Source organism: Trichogramma pretiosum, unplaced genomic scaffold (assembly GCF_000599845.2).
Source record: "Trichogramma pretiosum strain Unisexual culture from Peru unplaced genomic scaffold, Tpre_2.0 scaffold47, whole genome shotgun sequence".
Lineage (NCBI taxonomy): Eukaryota > Metazoa > Arthropoda > Insecta > Hymenoptera > Trichogrammatidae > Trichogramma > Trichogramma pretiosum.
In genome coordinates, this window is record NW_019640859.1 from 780,443 (window position 1) to 795,597 (window position 15,155).

Genomic DNA, 15,155 nt, shown 5'->3' on the forward strand with positions numbered 1-15,155 from the left:
TTCTTGTTATCGCGTGTGTATATAATGTATACGCGCATACACACAACCACCTGTAAATAAATTCAGAGAGAGACTTATTTATATCGCATAATAGTACGATATTGTGCGTGTTGTTATCGTATTCACTACTGGTGCTATATAAGAATAAAAAGAAGAAAAAAAAAGTGAAGAAAACATGAAGAGCAAATGCAAAGTGCAGTACGCCGATGAGGACGTCGTTGCCGTCGTCAAAAAATGCGACGGCGACGACGATCGAGGACGAGAAAGAAGTGATTTCTGTCAAAGTCTGCATCGTCGAAGCATCGTGCACGAGACGACGGCGACGACAAAGAGCAACGGCAGTAATAATAATGGTGCTTTCGCCGCTACTATTAGCGAGCTACCGAACGATTTTTCCGGCGCACGAAACTTTATCGCGGGCAGCAACGGCCACCATCATCATCAGCAGCAGCAGACAGAATATTACCTGGGCCAGCTCAAGGACATGATGTTGGCTGCTTATTTGCTTACCTCAGGTATTGTTGTACACACGTTTACGCTTTAGCATACGACACACGCGTATTATTAAACATGAATTTCGACATTTCGAAATCGTTCATATGGGTGATTACTAATTCGTATATCGTCTCGTGTTTATTATTGTATTTTCTCTATCGCGATCGACTCGAGATCGCAGATATAGTTACCGACTGCAGCGTGCGAATTAAGAGCTAAATCTGTACATTGCAAATCGTGCATCGACGAGGAAAGTATTTACGCGCGCGATGCACCATATTCACGTGCTCGTACTCGTGCGCGATTTCGAATCGAGAGTCGAGCGCAACGAGAGATAACCTCCGTTAAAACAAATAGACTCGTCGCGATGCACTACGTGTATAAATATGGAGGCATACATATAAGCTGCTGCAAGCTTGTGACTCGAGAGCGGCACCCGTTTATTATTACGTACGCAGCATCATAAGCGCGCTACAAAATATGCTCAAAGCTATAAAAGTTAATCGCCATCGGTTGGTTGTTTTTTTTTCTTTTTTCATGCATGACATTGTCGATATCCCCGCGACTCGAGCAGCTACTTTGGCTTCTCGCACCAATTACGTTAACTGTCCACCGCCTATATAATAATATAATAATATTTTCGTATAAGCATACAATATGTTTATAAATTTACGAGACGTTCAGACCAGATGGAGCGAGGCAGCTCCGAGACATGCGGCGGTATATATACATGTATAATAAATATTATATACACATTATGTACAGGGTATATCGAGTGGAGAGCTGCACTTTTACAGCTCTCACACGATCTCTTGTACAGTTTTATAGCGTGTATAAGTCGAACGATGCGATGATCCACTCTCGAGAGCTTCGAGATTCGGTAGGATTAGTGGCGAGGGATTATAGCAGAGATTCGTGTGTGTGTATACGTAGTAGAGTGTAGCGCAGTCCGATCGTGCCACATTGCGGTGTTTTTCTCTCGACATGTGCTTTTTTTTCTTCTCTCTTTCCTCGCTCGACGAAATCCTAATGCGCTGCAGCAGCAGCAGTGGTAGCACAGCTCCGCTCGTACATATATAACCGAAAACTTCGTCAAGACAGAAATGTGGCTGCTGTGCGTTATACATACGCTCTTAAAACCGCAACCACCGCGCGTGTATCTACGTAATACGTACATTATATATACATGTGGATTTATTAAGCGAGTGCGCGCGCCTGCGTACAATTGAATTTATATGCTTATATTATTATGTTGCTCGCATAGATATATATATGATGCCGAGGAGCATCGGCGGTGGCTGCCGCACACACAGTAGTTTTTCACGGCCACTCGACGAGACTCTTTGTTCTCACTGCTGCTTCTGATATGCGCGTGTGTCGTCTTTTTATAGACTCGAGACGTACGCTGATTATTTCGTTTTTGCCGTTGAATGCGGATGATCATCGGTTCAACGAGACCTAGACACGCTGCAAAACGATGACGATTTTTGCAGACTCGTTATGAGTTCTAATCAAGTCGGAGTACAGTTGTACGCGTAGCCTCAAGACGCTTTAATCATTTAACGAAAAAAGTTTGACTTTTGATTGAAGGCAATGCTTTATGCTGCTTTGTTGATTTTTTTCTACCAAACTTCGATTGAATTATAACGTCCTGACTCCGAATCTTGGTATACGAGAGTCGAGCTGGCTTCTTTGGCTGCCATTTTGTCGGACCATGCATGTACACCATGTACGCTCCGGTATCAGACGTTTATGGCTCTTGCAGTTTTAGAATTAAGCTTGTTTAAGAAACAAAACAATTTTTATTATAAACAGAGGATTGTTTTGTCATCGTGATATTAATATCTTATTTGTGAAAATTGAATTAAAAACTTTATGGCAACCAATTTTCAAAAATACCCGATTCTTTGACAACGATATCATATTTTCTACAACGTTCAGTTTTCTGTCTTTAAATCATCAAGCTGAAGTTGTGCGAAATTGCCGTGAAAGCAAATCCATCACTTTTCACTGTTATTGTTTTAAAATAAAAATAGCCAGTCGGTACATCGACCTACTGATTTGACCTCTTATTTTGTGCCACCTCTCTTCCTTCCTCCAAAAAATATGTTTCTCCACTGGGCCAGGGACTTTCGCTACATTCCAAAGTTAGAATAATTTCATTTCGCAGCTTTGAAATCGTACGCACAGACCCAACTGCGCGGTTCAACGACATCGTCCAGCATGACGAACGTGTTGAGTCCATAAACAAGCACAATTGTAATATACGTACCGTTCCGGTATTTTAATTGCTCGACGAGAATCGAGCTCTTCAATAATTAAATTTTTTTTTCATGGAATTTCAGAGCATAAAAGATCGTATAGTACGTATAAAAATGTACACACACGTATTATGTATACCGCTGAAACACATATCACAGCGAGTTAGCGCCGCTCAAACTTTTGCATATGATATAGCACTTATTGTAATGTACTATCACGTACCCACACACACACACACACACACACACACACACGAAAGTTGTTATCGTATTTTGTTTATCACAATGTAAGCAAATCGGCGAATGTTAATTTGAATCAACAAATATATACGCGCGCGCGCGGGGCGATATGTTTTATTAAGTGCTCCGATTACCGAGGAGGAACAAAAGATAAATATGAAAAACGAGTGCGCGCACGCGCTTCGCGCTTTAAATGCTCACTGCTCACAGCTCTCGAGCTTGACGTGCGCAATGTATATAAATGTGCTGCACATGCATACACAACCATCCGCTTCACGTGTCCTTGTGTGAGAACGCATAAACAAAATATGCATGCGGACCAGTGCCGCGAATCTCGTATCTCGTTCGCGTGTAAACGCGCACACCGAGCACACGTAGTGTGAGAATGAAATACAGAAAAATATTATATTTTTATAACAAAGTAAAGCGAAATAACAAAAAAAAAAGAAAGAAAAAACACGTCGCAATAATAATTTCGAGTAATATTCATATATCAGGCGATCATCGCGCGACCCTCGTGCTGCTGTGCACTGCTGATCTCTCGGCAGCATGCAGCGCAATCCAATTGGCATAATCCTACGATATCCTCTCTTTTTCTCTCCTTCTCGCTCGACTCTCGAGTCGCGCAGTGCTTTCTAGCGCTTGTATTATACTGCTTCCTTTTTTTTTATTCTTCTGTTATTCTCGGCTGCTTATATTCTCGAGCTCGATCGTCGTGTCGAGCTTGGCGCACCGAGAGAAAGAGAGAGAGAGAAAGAGAGGAAGCGCGAAACAATATAATACGCCGCTCGTAATACACAAGTCAAGACATTTCGAATGCTTTTTATCTCTTACACGACTTTTCTTTTCTTAGCTCCACACTATGTGCTCACGGCTTGACCTTTCTCGGGCGTTTGTGTGTTTATAATGCGATCGCTGCTCGATATTTACGTGCTAAGATAGCATAAGCATCGCTTCTCAAGTTTGAGACGGACGTAACTGTGCGGAGCTATATGTACACACACATAGCTTGGCCGTTGAGAGCACTCGGAGAGTCGTTACGTAAGGTGCGGACATTTAACGCTCTGTAGACTGAGTATATCCGCACGCGTATTATACGGGCTTGATAAGTCGAGATTTTGCCGTTTCTTTATGTGGCCGTATAAGAATAACGCGAAAAAATTCGATGGACAACGGATCGATCTTAGTTGTAGAAATGTCCGGTAATATATCGGGCCATTAACGCGGAACTATGCGATATAACAACGATTTGGCTTACTAATATTTTAAGCGAATAAATCCGAGATTCGGAATTGGACGCGACAGCTTGCGTGTGTACGTATACGCGCCTGTAAATATAATACAAACTTTCAACAGCTTCACGGACTTTTTCCCTCAATATGATTGCAGGAGCTCGAAGAATAAATTTTCGCGCAAAGTGAGCAACAGAGAGAGAGAGAGAGAGAGAGAGAGAGAGAACAAGAAAAAAGTGCTAAAATTATTTTTAAATCAGAGTGGATTCGGCGGTGGCACTGCGCGCGCGTCTTGTATATTATAGTAGTCAACTTGACGTTTTCTAATATTCAGAAAAGTTTTTCCGCCACTACAGCAGTGTGCCAGAGGGCTCAAACTTGGTATTTGAAATTTTCGGTCGAAAAGTAAATAAAGTAAGTTTTTGTTTACTCGCCGCTGCATGGACCTTTTACCTATATCCCATATGCGAGTGAGACTATATAACCACTCTCCAGTTGCAGTACAACTTGGCTACTATTTTATGAACTCTGAATTCGTTTGAGGGATAAAACATGAAAAATCACTCACACTTTTGCACTCTAATGAAGAACAAATGTAAAAAAACCCATACAAGGAGGAGTCAATGTGTCATCGCTCATCCTTTACGAGATCCAAAAATCTTATTACGTACAGTACTCGTCGATTTGTTGTTTTTTTTCCTCGTTGTAAGTATATCGAACGTAAGTAGTCGCGCAAAGAGGCATTATAATACCTACCGTGCTCGGCATTTGCATGTAAATCAATTCAAGTATATATAAGGCGCCCGCATTAATAAATAAGCTACCGCTGACAATGATTAAGCTCGAACTTTTTTTTATTCCACGTTCCACGAGCTTATAGCGTGCACTGCGGCAGCAGCAGCAGCAGCAGCTACAGCAGTAGCAGTAGCGACAGTGCAGCGAGACGAGGAAGTTGAAAATTAGCTTTCTGACTCCCATAGTTTAACTATTAAAGAGCTTTAGTTCGGCATAGGTAAACTTGCCTTGCGCATTCATTGTTGTATACACCGCCGAGCGTTACACTATTTCTCATTTTGTCGGAGTGACAAATTTTCGAAAAAAATAATTTAATTATTGGAGCGCCAAGCCCCCTGGGCACAGACATCGAGTTAATCACGCTAGTCCCTAGTTTTCAGTTTGCTCGCGATTTTTTACACTAGAATTACCCTTCCAATGAAATAGAAAAAAAACTAGGCAAAGAGAGTACACACGCCCCCGTCCCGACCGCAGTTCCCCGCGCGCAAGAGGCAGCCAATCTACTTCTATTCATATAGATCGCGTGTATAATACACGCTCCAACATATTGCATATTACACGCACACACGCGCGACTGCAGCACATGTCGCGTCAACAACATGTTAGCATTAACGCAATCAATCTTCCCTTTTTTTTCGCGCTCGCACACAAGCGCCCCAATCTGAATTGATAAATTTATTTGCTGTAAAATTATTAAAGCCCCTGTTCCAGTTCTCGCGTATATATGTTAAATGAACGGCCTCTATATGTTATCGACTTTTCTGCGTGTAACCGTATGTAACGAGATAGGATTTAAAGCAATTTAGTCGAATGATAGAAATAAAAAGCAAAAAAAAAAGGAACGAAGAAGAAGAAGTAGAGGGTAAAAAAAAAGGAAATCGCGCAATTTCGATCGAGTGATTGATAAAGTGACAATTGTATACTGTTTCTAAGCTGTACACTCGTAGAGCGCAGTAATTTGCCCGTAAAGCGCGAGTATACAGTGTGAGTATATGTAGCCCGAGCAATAAGAAAAGGACGAGGCAAAAAACTATCGACTAGATGTGTGTGTACACTGCTACTTCTATATATACCTCTGCTGCAGGTAGAGAGCCGTACACTGCAGCGGTGTGTATATATGACCGAGAGAAAAGCGGAGAAAACAAGTGACTGGCGAAAGCTAGCCCGAAGCTACGGGAGTGACGTGTAGTATGTACGTTAGCTCGCCTGTATGTATGTGTCTGTGAGTGTTTATACAAACCCTACAGCACCTCTCGGCAACGCGTAATGAATCAATCGCACCACCGTATATAAGCACACCTATCCCTCTCTGTCTCTCTCTTTTAGCAGTCGGCAGCGAACGAGCGAAGAAAGCAAAAAGACCGAGAAACTTACACGCGAAGGACGAAGCGGCCAACTTGTCTCTATACTTATATATATATTTCTGCAAAACCATCCACACACACACACACACACACATATATGCACAAAAAACGGAGCGTGCAAACAGACACGCGTTTCTACACATACGTCTCTAAGCGTAGGAATAGAGAAGGGAGGAAAAAAAGGCAGGGAAGGGCTCGACACACCATATATATATAACACGACGACGAGCGAGAACAAAGAAAAAAAAGGAGAGCGCTGACGAAGAGTCAGCGCGCGAGTCTGTCGAGAGGGAGGAACAGAGATAGATAGAGAGGAAGAGAGAGAGAGAGAGGAAGAAAAGAGAGGCCGACCCCGATGCGCCGAATAGACAAAAATGCCAACGGCAATTAGCACGAGCGTTTACTCGGTTACCTGCTGCTTCTGGCCTAATTAAAACGACACGAGCCGCCGACCCTCTGTTCGAAATGTTGGTCTATCCCAAAAAAATAAAGGTGGGAGGGAAACAAATTTACAAGTTATACACACTTTAATTCATCATTTCTTGCTTCTTTCTTTCTTTTTTTTTTCTTTTTTTTTTTTTGCTCCCCCCTCGAGTTTGTGTACACAAGCGTGTCAGTGTATGCATTTGTTCAAAACGTGCCGTGCGAATATGTATATAATACGTGTACGTAGGATATCGATCTTGTACATATACACACACACTTATGCACTCGTACATATAGTAATAGTTGTCTGGCGCTCTCTCTCACCTATGGCTGACCTGATTTCGCGTGTGTGCGCGCATAAGTCGAACCTCGATCGTCCTTCGCTTCATCTAATATATCTCGCTTGTTATTGTGTCGTTAAATATGTACGTTTAAGGTACCCGAACTGCGCACTATATAGTGTTTCCTCCACATACCGCAGCTTTTTTTATTTGTTTTTTTTTTATTTCTATTTTTACTCTTTATTCAAATTAAATTCATACGTCGGGTGAATTTCGACGCGTACGGGAATTTTTTGTTTTATCCGCGTCCGTTCGCATTTCGTCGTTTTTATTTATTTTTCTCGTTGGCACCTGCTCTCGTTGTTGTTGACTAGTAGTGCTGCTGCTGCTGCTGCTGCTCTGCAAAAGCACAATTCCGCAAGTGCCTGCAAACGAGTGCAGCGAATCGATGTAAACAAGCCGCAGCACGCGTATTGTTCAATTTTTCAATAGCGAGCTATATTCCGAAAGATTAAGCGCTAAAAAAAAGAGAGAGAAAAGGAAATTTATTATTCTCTCCGCAAGTTATACGGCGTTCTCGCTCGAAAGCGAAAGCATAAAAGGATAATTTTAATTCTCTGAGAATGTAAACTGCGAAAGGAGCTTTTTTGTTTCATGTTTAAAGCACAAATCCTTCTCTCTCCTTCTCTCCGAGCTGGCATAGCTTGCAGTATCGAGGAAAAAATTTCAAACTTTTCGCGAACCAAGAATAAGCTTTCATTAAAAAATGAAAATCCATACCTTTATTAAATTTTCATAACCTTTTAATCGCGACACGAATTATTTTATCATTAACTAAAAAGCCGGTTGAGTGCGATTCAAAATATAAAAATCTTTTTTCCAGATTGCGGAAATTTATTTTACTCATTTCGGTTTGGTCGTCGTCGTAGTCGTCGACGCGTGTTACACAACCTTTCACGCGCGCGCCGCAAGTCAACTTTTTTTTGTGCGTGTTTGTGTGTGCACAATATACTTTAGTAGCTCTCTCAGCTTCCCGAGTCATTATGTTAATTTCTCAATTTCACTCCGACGCGCGCGTTTGCTCGTGCGCATTTTCATGATGTCACTCGGTCCTTCTTCTGGTCGTCGTCGTCGTCGTCGTTGTCGTTGTCGCGCGTCTTCAACATAATACGGCTTTTATATTTGTGTTGAATGACGTAAGCTGCGAGCGCTGCTATATAGCTGCGGTAAAGTCAACTTTGGAAGAGAATAACGCAGGCGTATATATAAAAAAGTTAAATGAAAAAAGCCCCGAGTGTTAGAGCGTAGTGGCGGCGTACTGCCTGCTGGCAGCTTTTTTAACGCTGTTGCAGCGTGTGCGCATAATCGCGCGGACGCTTTTTTTTTATTCATACACTCCGTGATTCGATCGCGGCAGGCATTCTTTGTATCAACACAGGGTTTATAACAATGTTCCCTTTGAAAAGCTCTTGTTTATTATAAAACATTGTAATAGAACGCCCCGCGTGCGGCGGTACCTTATGTATTGAAATTTTTCATATAAAAATGTGTGTATACAAATATAATATATGTACATCGTTATCGTGCGACTGCGACAACTTTCTAACGAACGAAAATTTTCTTTGTTTCAGGTGGGTATTTCATACTTTCATCGATTACAATAACGCCCGATACGAATCCTCGACGGTTCGTAAGTACAAAAAGCGCCTATACAAACACCAGCAGCGCTGCGCGTTATCATACGCTGAGCCTTCCAATAATATGCGCATTATAGCGCAGACACGAAGTGTAATATAGTCGTAAACGTTTCTAGGTTTAAAGATTATTTCATATTGATCGTGTATATTTGTGGGGAGAACGGAATCAGATGCGTATGTACGTGAATATATCCAAGCGCCGAGCCGCTGTATATATACGCGCGCGCAAAGGCGTTCATTATATCGGGATGAAAGCTTATAATTACGTATCGTATTAAAATTTTCTCGAGAGAGTAAAGCAGAGCAGAGCGTGAAATTTATTAGTAATTTAATTCTGAAATATACGTGTTATTATTGATTTAACGCGACGAGCGCGCGAGCTTTGTCGTATTAATACGATAATGATACGGTGTGGAGCCATGAGACGCGTGTAGGTGGCGTAGAAATCGAAAAGTTTATATTTTTCCGACTCGATCGTCGCCTATCCTCTCTGCGGGTATATAATGACATCTCAACTGCGCTATATACCGAACGAGCTCGAATAGAAATTTTCAGGAGAAAAAAAGTGTTACGCTTCGTTCGATACCGTACAAGTATTATAGGAGCAAATTTATGTGTTCGATCAATAAGTCGAGCTTCGTAATACACGTTGAACGGCGCAGAGAGCAAAAGAGCAGCAAACTTGGATCTTAGCGTACTACACGGTCTACTATATGCACTCGCGCAAGAGAGCAAGAGAGAGAGTGAGAGAGAGACTTAAGACATCGCTTAATTGGCTGTAGCAGTAGCAGCAGCATCGCGACTAGTATAGCGCACAGAGCTCGCTTGATATATACTACACGAAGAATAAATCGCCGGAAACTTGCGCGCGTGCTGCCGCTGCCTCCTCTCTCGAGTCTTGTACGAGCTTAAAGGGTAATCGCTGCCAGACCAGCATATTTGCCACGGCCGTCGCCGTGGAGAAAGTCTCTCTCTCGCATAATATATCCTTATACATATATACCGCGCCGTGGTGTGTGCGTCGACATGTATATCCTTTTCACGTTTGACTTTCCACACACTGGATATATATACGTTATATACAGCGTAGATATTTCGCACTCGTTTATCAAGTATTATTTATACGTATAACCGCACATCACTGCGACTTTAAAGGAGATTCGTTCATTTTCATTGCGAAGCGTTAAAAATTAAGGTGCGTAGCACTGGCGGGAAAATCGGCGAATTACGTCTAGCATACTGAATGCCACTAATCGAATTCGACTAAAAGTCGAGCTAGCTACTGCTATAAGGTGCTAATCGTCTATTTACGCTCGATTATGCGCCGTTATATGTTGGCAGCGATCGAGCTGCAGGTGTGGCTATATATCGAGCCGCGACCGCAACTTATATTAAGAGTGATCCTTTGATTACTTCAGAGTATCTCTATAGAGTTAATTATTTTTAATCGTTCCGCTACTTTTCAAAAGTATTACATTTTCAAGCTTTACATACTTGGCTTCTGATATTAATCATTTCCTTCCTTTATTGCTGAAAAATCTGCTTCTCGCGATGTTTACAGTTTACACACGCGCGAGTTTGTAGCGAATCTCTTCAATTTTGATGATACTTTTCTGCTCGAAACACAATTTTTTTACCCACATTTGGAGTTTGTATACAAGCCCGAAAACACCGGGCGTAATATCGCTTTGAAACTCGCGTTTGTGGGTATAAAAATAAATATCCATTTTCATTCGGTATCTGTGCATGTGTACGCCGCGATGATTTACAAATATAGTCGCGCGGCGCGCGGGCAAATATACATGTGTATGCGAGAGAGGCAGTTGAGCGTAAGGTCAAGGCAAACGCGCCATGCGACGCGACTTATGCCTAAGTGCGCAGCAGCAGCAGCATATGACATGACGAGCTCGTCGAAAAAAAAACGAGAATAAAAAAACACAACTGATCGAGTCTTTATGGAGTATTTCACGTGTGCGTAAAGGTATGCGTACCATAAATCGTACACAGCAGCACACGTATCGTACGGGCACAAACGGAAGGTAAAAATTGGCTACACGATCCACAAATATTTGGTTAAATTCGCTAAATGCACAAATTGAGCAATCGTCGATTGCACGTGGAGCGTCGCTGGAAATCAATGTTATATCCGTGTATATAAAGCATAAAGCGAGTCCTCTCGGTAATTTTAGATATTGTATTGTATACAATAATATACGTATACAATCGAGCTCGGATTATATCTCAGCACCTGTTGATCGTCCCTCGAAAATTACACCACCGCGTGATCTTATAATCCGTTTATTAATACAAATGTCGATACGATTTTCAAGTATTTCGAGTCGTATCGTACTCGTGCCGCGCCGGGCTATTCGACGCTACGTTCAAACGTGTGCGAGTGTGTATATATGTGCGCATGTCTGCTTGTGTCGCGTGAGTCGTGACTGACACGGCCGTCGACTAGACTAGTTGCGAATCGACCACCAGATGGCGAGTGGCTATCCAAAAGAGAAAAACCAAAGTTCAGAGCTCATATACCGGAACGTTTGCTGTAATCGACATCTCTGCGCAGGTGCGATATCGTAACCAATGAGGTTTTACCGAGGTGCGATTATTGCTAGTTGAAAACTTTTACCAATACCCCGCCAAGACGAGGTGAAATACCCTCGGCTACGGCAATTTTTGACAGCCTCTACGGAGGCCACCTAATCTAATCCAAAAATAAGAACTACTCTCATGGCAAAGCTGTGAGGCTGAAGGCCGAGTACACATTGCCGGGTACGCTACATTACGGCGCTGCGTTTAAAGTAACGTGTGAATGGTTCTCTTTCGGGTGCCGAAGTAAAATCGACCAGCGAATGTTGAAAAGAAATAAATTGTTTAAAAATAAAACGTTTCTATCATAGTTTATTCAGTATTTAAAATTCTATTAGTTCTAATATAATTGACATTATTAATCATGTAACTTTATCACGAAATAAATCAGAAAGTATTTAAATGAAATTGCCATAAAATACTTAACTTAAATTTCAATCAATCCTCATACCTTTCGTTTAAAGAGTAAGAAAACTTTCTAGAGCCCAATACAAGCTTTAAAATCATATTGGACGGAAAAGCGAGTCGTTTGTTATTTGAAGAAAAAAATTGTTGCTAGATCATTAGTTCAAGTTCAGCGACCTCTTGCTCTTTGTACTATGAATAATTATTGCACCAGCAATTATTAACATAAAATGTTGGGCGATGGGGCTGTGTACGCTCGTGCCATGAAAATAGTAGAAATCGCAGAATTAACGCCGCGTAAAAAATTATTTATCACGCACCCCGTCGTCGGTTTTACGACCGAGAGCAGGCATGTCCGGAAAAAAGAGAGTACTTTCCTTGCGCGTCGATTGTTGCTGCTTGTGGCAATATCCTTGACAGAGAGCATTGAAAGATTAATCATTTACTGTAACGCGCGACGCACAGCACAGCTACACAGCACAACGGTGTGCTGCCATGCGCTACTATCGAAACTCGGGGAAAATATTTAATTTTAAGTTTCTCGCTTTAAAGCAAAGACAAACCAGCGGCGGTGGCATGGTATGCGCGCGTTGTGCTCTCGGTGCTGTACAGAGTGTGTGTGTGTATGTGTATACGCTCTCGGTGATAAATCGTCGGCTTTATGAAGAGAACTGCAACTAACCCGCAAAACTTTGCCGCTGAAATATTTGCAGAGAAAGTATATACACACACGATACACGGATGAAATGTGTGCGGGTATATATGGCTAATTTTTTAACATTCACCACGGCTGCTGCTGTTGCTGGTGCCGCTCATGTCTCGCTTCCAAAATCCATTTACCTGCAGACAGACGCGGTACTACTCGTGTACTCTCGATAATATTCGAGTCTATTTGTGTAATGAAAACGTGCTGCTACACGCCCGCCGCCCCGCCTATATATGCACCACTGATCCGATTAGTTTTGTGCCAGACGCGCGTGAGACGATTAATAAAACTAATTAATGCGTGTATAACGGTATACCTCGAATGCGGCGTGGTGTTTATAGGAAGTAGTGCACTCGTGACAGGAACTCGTGCGGGGGAAATCAGCCGCGCGGCAGACTGTGCGCGTTACAAAGATGTCGGTTAACACCTCGTATTTATATATGATGAAAATGTTTCGAATGTATATGATGAATTTGCTTCGTTAACGAGTGGATGCACCCGCGTGCTATATATGGAAAACGTTTTAATAGCATCGGAGGATTAAAATTTCATTCGACATCTTTGGCTCGGTTCGTTCAAAGCCCCTGCACGACGACGTTGTAACGCGGAACTTTGCAACAAGAAATAACAGCGAATCGGGGCTCCTCCGTCTAAATCTTCCTTGGCTAAATGAATCAGAATGAATGGCCGCGCTCGCCCGAAATTGTCGCGGCTTTATGTTTGTCGTTTGCTTGTTTGCTGCGCTCAGGGCCTCAGCCGCAAAACCATACATACACTAGCTGGTAAACAGTTTGGACAAACTGACACACGACTGCAGCGCAAAAGTAGTATGCTCAAATTGCATACAACAGTGCCGCATCATCGATAATATTGATTATTCAAAACTTATAATCGCCTTTCATCGAACGCGCACACGGCAAATAACTGAGTGATCGCTTCTATGTAAACACGTTTACTCGATTACAAAAATGTGTATTACAGCAAAGTATATCAGCGTTTTTTCCTTTCAATTTACTATAGGCGCCTCATTTATATACCCGTCATTTATCTTCAACTCGCAGAAGTAATCAAATAATAAACCGTGAAACCGTAAAAACAGTCCGTAAAATGTATCGTCGACATAATATTCACGCTTTTTACAAGCTGGCGCTCGATCGTCGAACTCGCTCTCGTAGTGTATAATATACGTCGTCGAAACGAGAGAAGAGAGTCGCGCCTGAAAAAAGTCAATCTTCGTTTCGATCCTATGTGAAGTACATGCGCGCGTGCAGGCAAAAAACATCGCTACACAAAGGTCATTCACCTTGGCTTGTTTTTGCGAGCGCGTTGAGAGAGAAGTGTGCGCGCGCGGATCTGACGCGTGACGTCACGCAGAATGTGTGTGTAGTGCGTATACTGCGTTCGTCGTGATCCCTTTTTTTTCGTGCTTTTTTGTCTCTCGACCCTTCTTTTCCACTGCGTATCGTTATCCTGAACGAGACCGAATTCGATGACGACGATCGAAGAGAGACGATGTAGTTGCGATGCTCAAAAAGTTCTCTCGCACTGTGTAGGACTCGCAAACTTTTATCACATTTGACTGCGTTTATATAGTGTGGCAGCGATAGAATTTAATGCTCATATATACGTACGGAAGCTTTTCAAGTTTGCATATGAAATTGCGGGCATATACACGAGTGTGGGTCGAGTAAAATTAATACCAGTCTGCTGTGGAAACAAGCAAGAGGCGGCGGTGCGGTGGCCGCATACCTTTGCGTAGTTAATTCTAAATCACCAATCAAATTAAATTGCGAGCAAATTAAGAAAATTATGCTTGCACAGAGAGAGTCGAATCAATTTACTTGAAAACTAATGAGGTGTATAAACTTTACTCGTTAAAAAAAGAGAGAAAATGTAAACTTCGAGCGAGAGAGATTCATGAGAGATATTTTTCCTTATAGAATTAAAAGTTTTGTCCGTTTACTTATGAATCAATTTTCCGTGAATATTACTTTAGCTTGAAAAAAAAAAAGAAACGCCTTCGAGCATATTATGAACAGTGCCGCTGCGCCTTGTCAGCGCGAGTACACACACACTGCAGCATCGTGTGCTTCACGCCGTCGTTTTTGGCCGTCGTTTGTTCTCTCTCTTCCTCTTTTTCACTCGGTGGGGCACGTACATACACACAGAGTGTAAATAGGAACTACGTCGACGAGAGCAACGACGACGACGACGACGACGAGAGCTCGCACAAAAGCGTTAGCCCGGGTACACTCGGTGATTATTTTATACTCCGATCGCTCATTTTCGCTGTATGCGCCAGTGCCAGAGCACGCGGGCAAGGGCCTCGCTCTCCTCCCGTATAGTAGTACTATATACACTGCACGCTCGCTCGTGAAAGGCATTTCTTTTTATCACGCTTATTCGCTTGTACATTCAGCGTTTGCAGCCCGACTCTCTTTCTCTCTTTCTCTCTCTCTCTCGAGGTCGTAACGGGATTTCGCCTGATTGTGTTGCGAGCGAGAGCGGTATGCTTATATGCGCCGCTGTGTGCCAAGTCTTCTGTGTGATGGGCTCTAATGACTACGGTCTGCTGTTGGCTGCTGCTGTTGCTTTGCTTTGCTCGCGCGCGCTCGCGCCCAGTGCAATAAAAATTACGTGCCAATATAGATGCACGCGCGG

The 15,155-nt window shown here is 42.5% G+C and overlaps 1 protein-coding gene and 1 non-coding gene across 4 annotated transcripts in view; both read left to right on the forward strand.

Moving 5' to 3' along the window:
* LOC106654444 overlaps window positions 1-15,155 on the forward strand; it is a 132,351-nt gene that overhangs the window by 97,307 nt on the left and 19,889 nt on the right. The window lies entirely within an intron of this gene.
* On the forward strand, window positions 11,349-11,489 carry LOC111694686. The gene has a single exon (XR_002763690.1). It is a non-coding gene; the product is annotated as a U4 spliceosomal RNA (small nuclear RNA).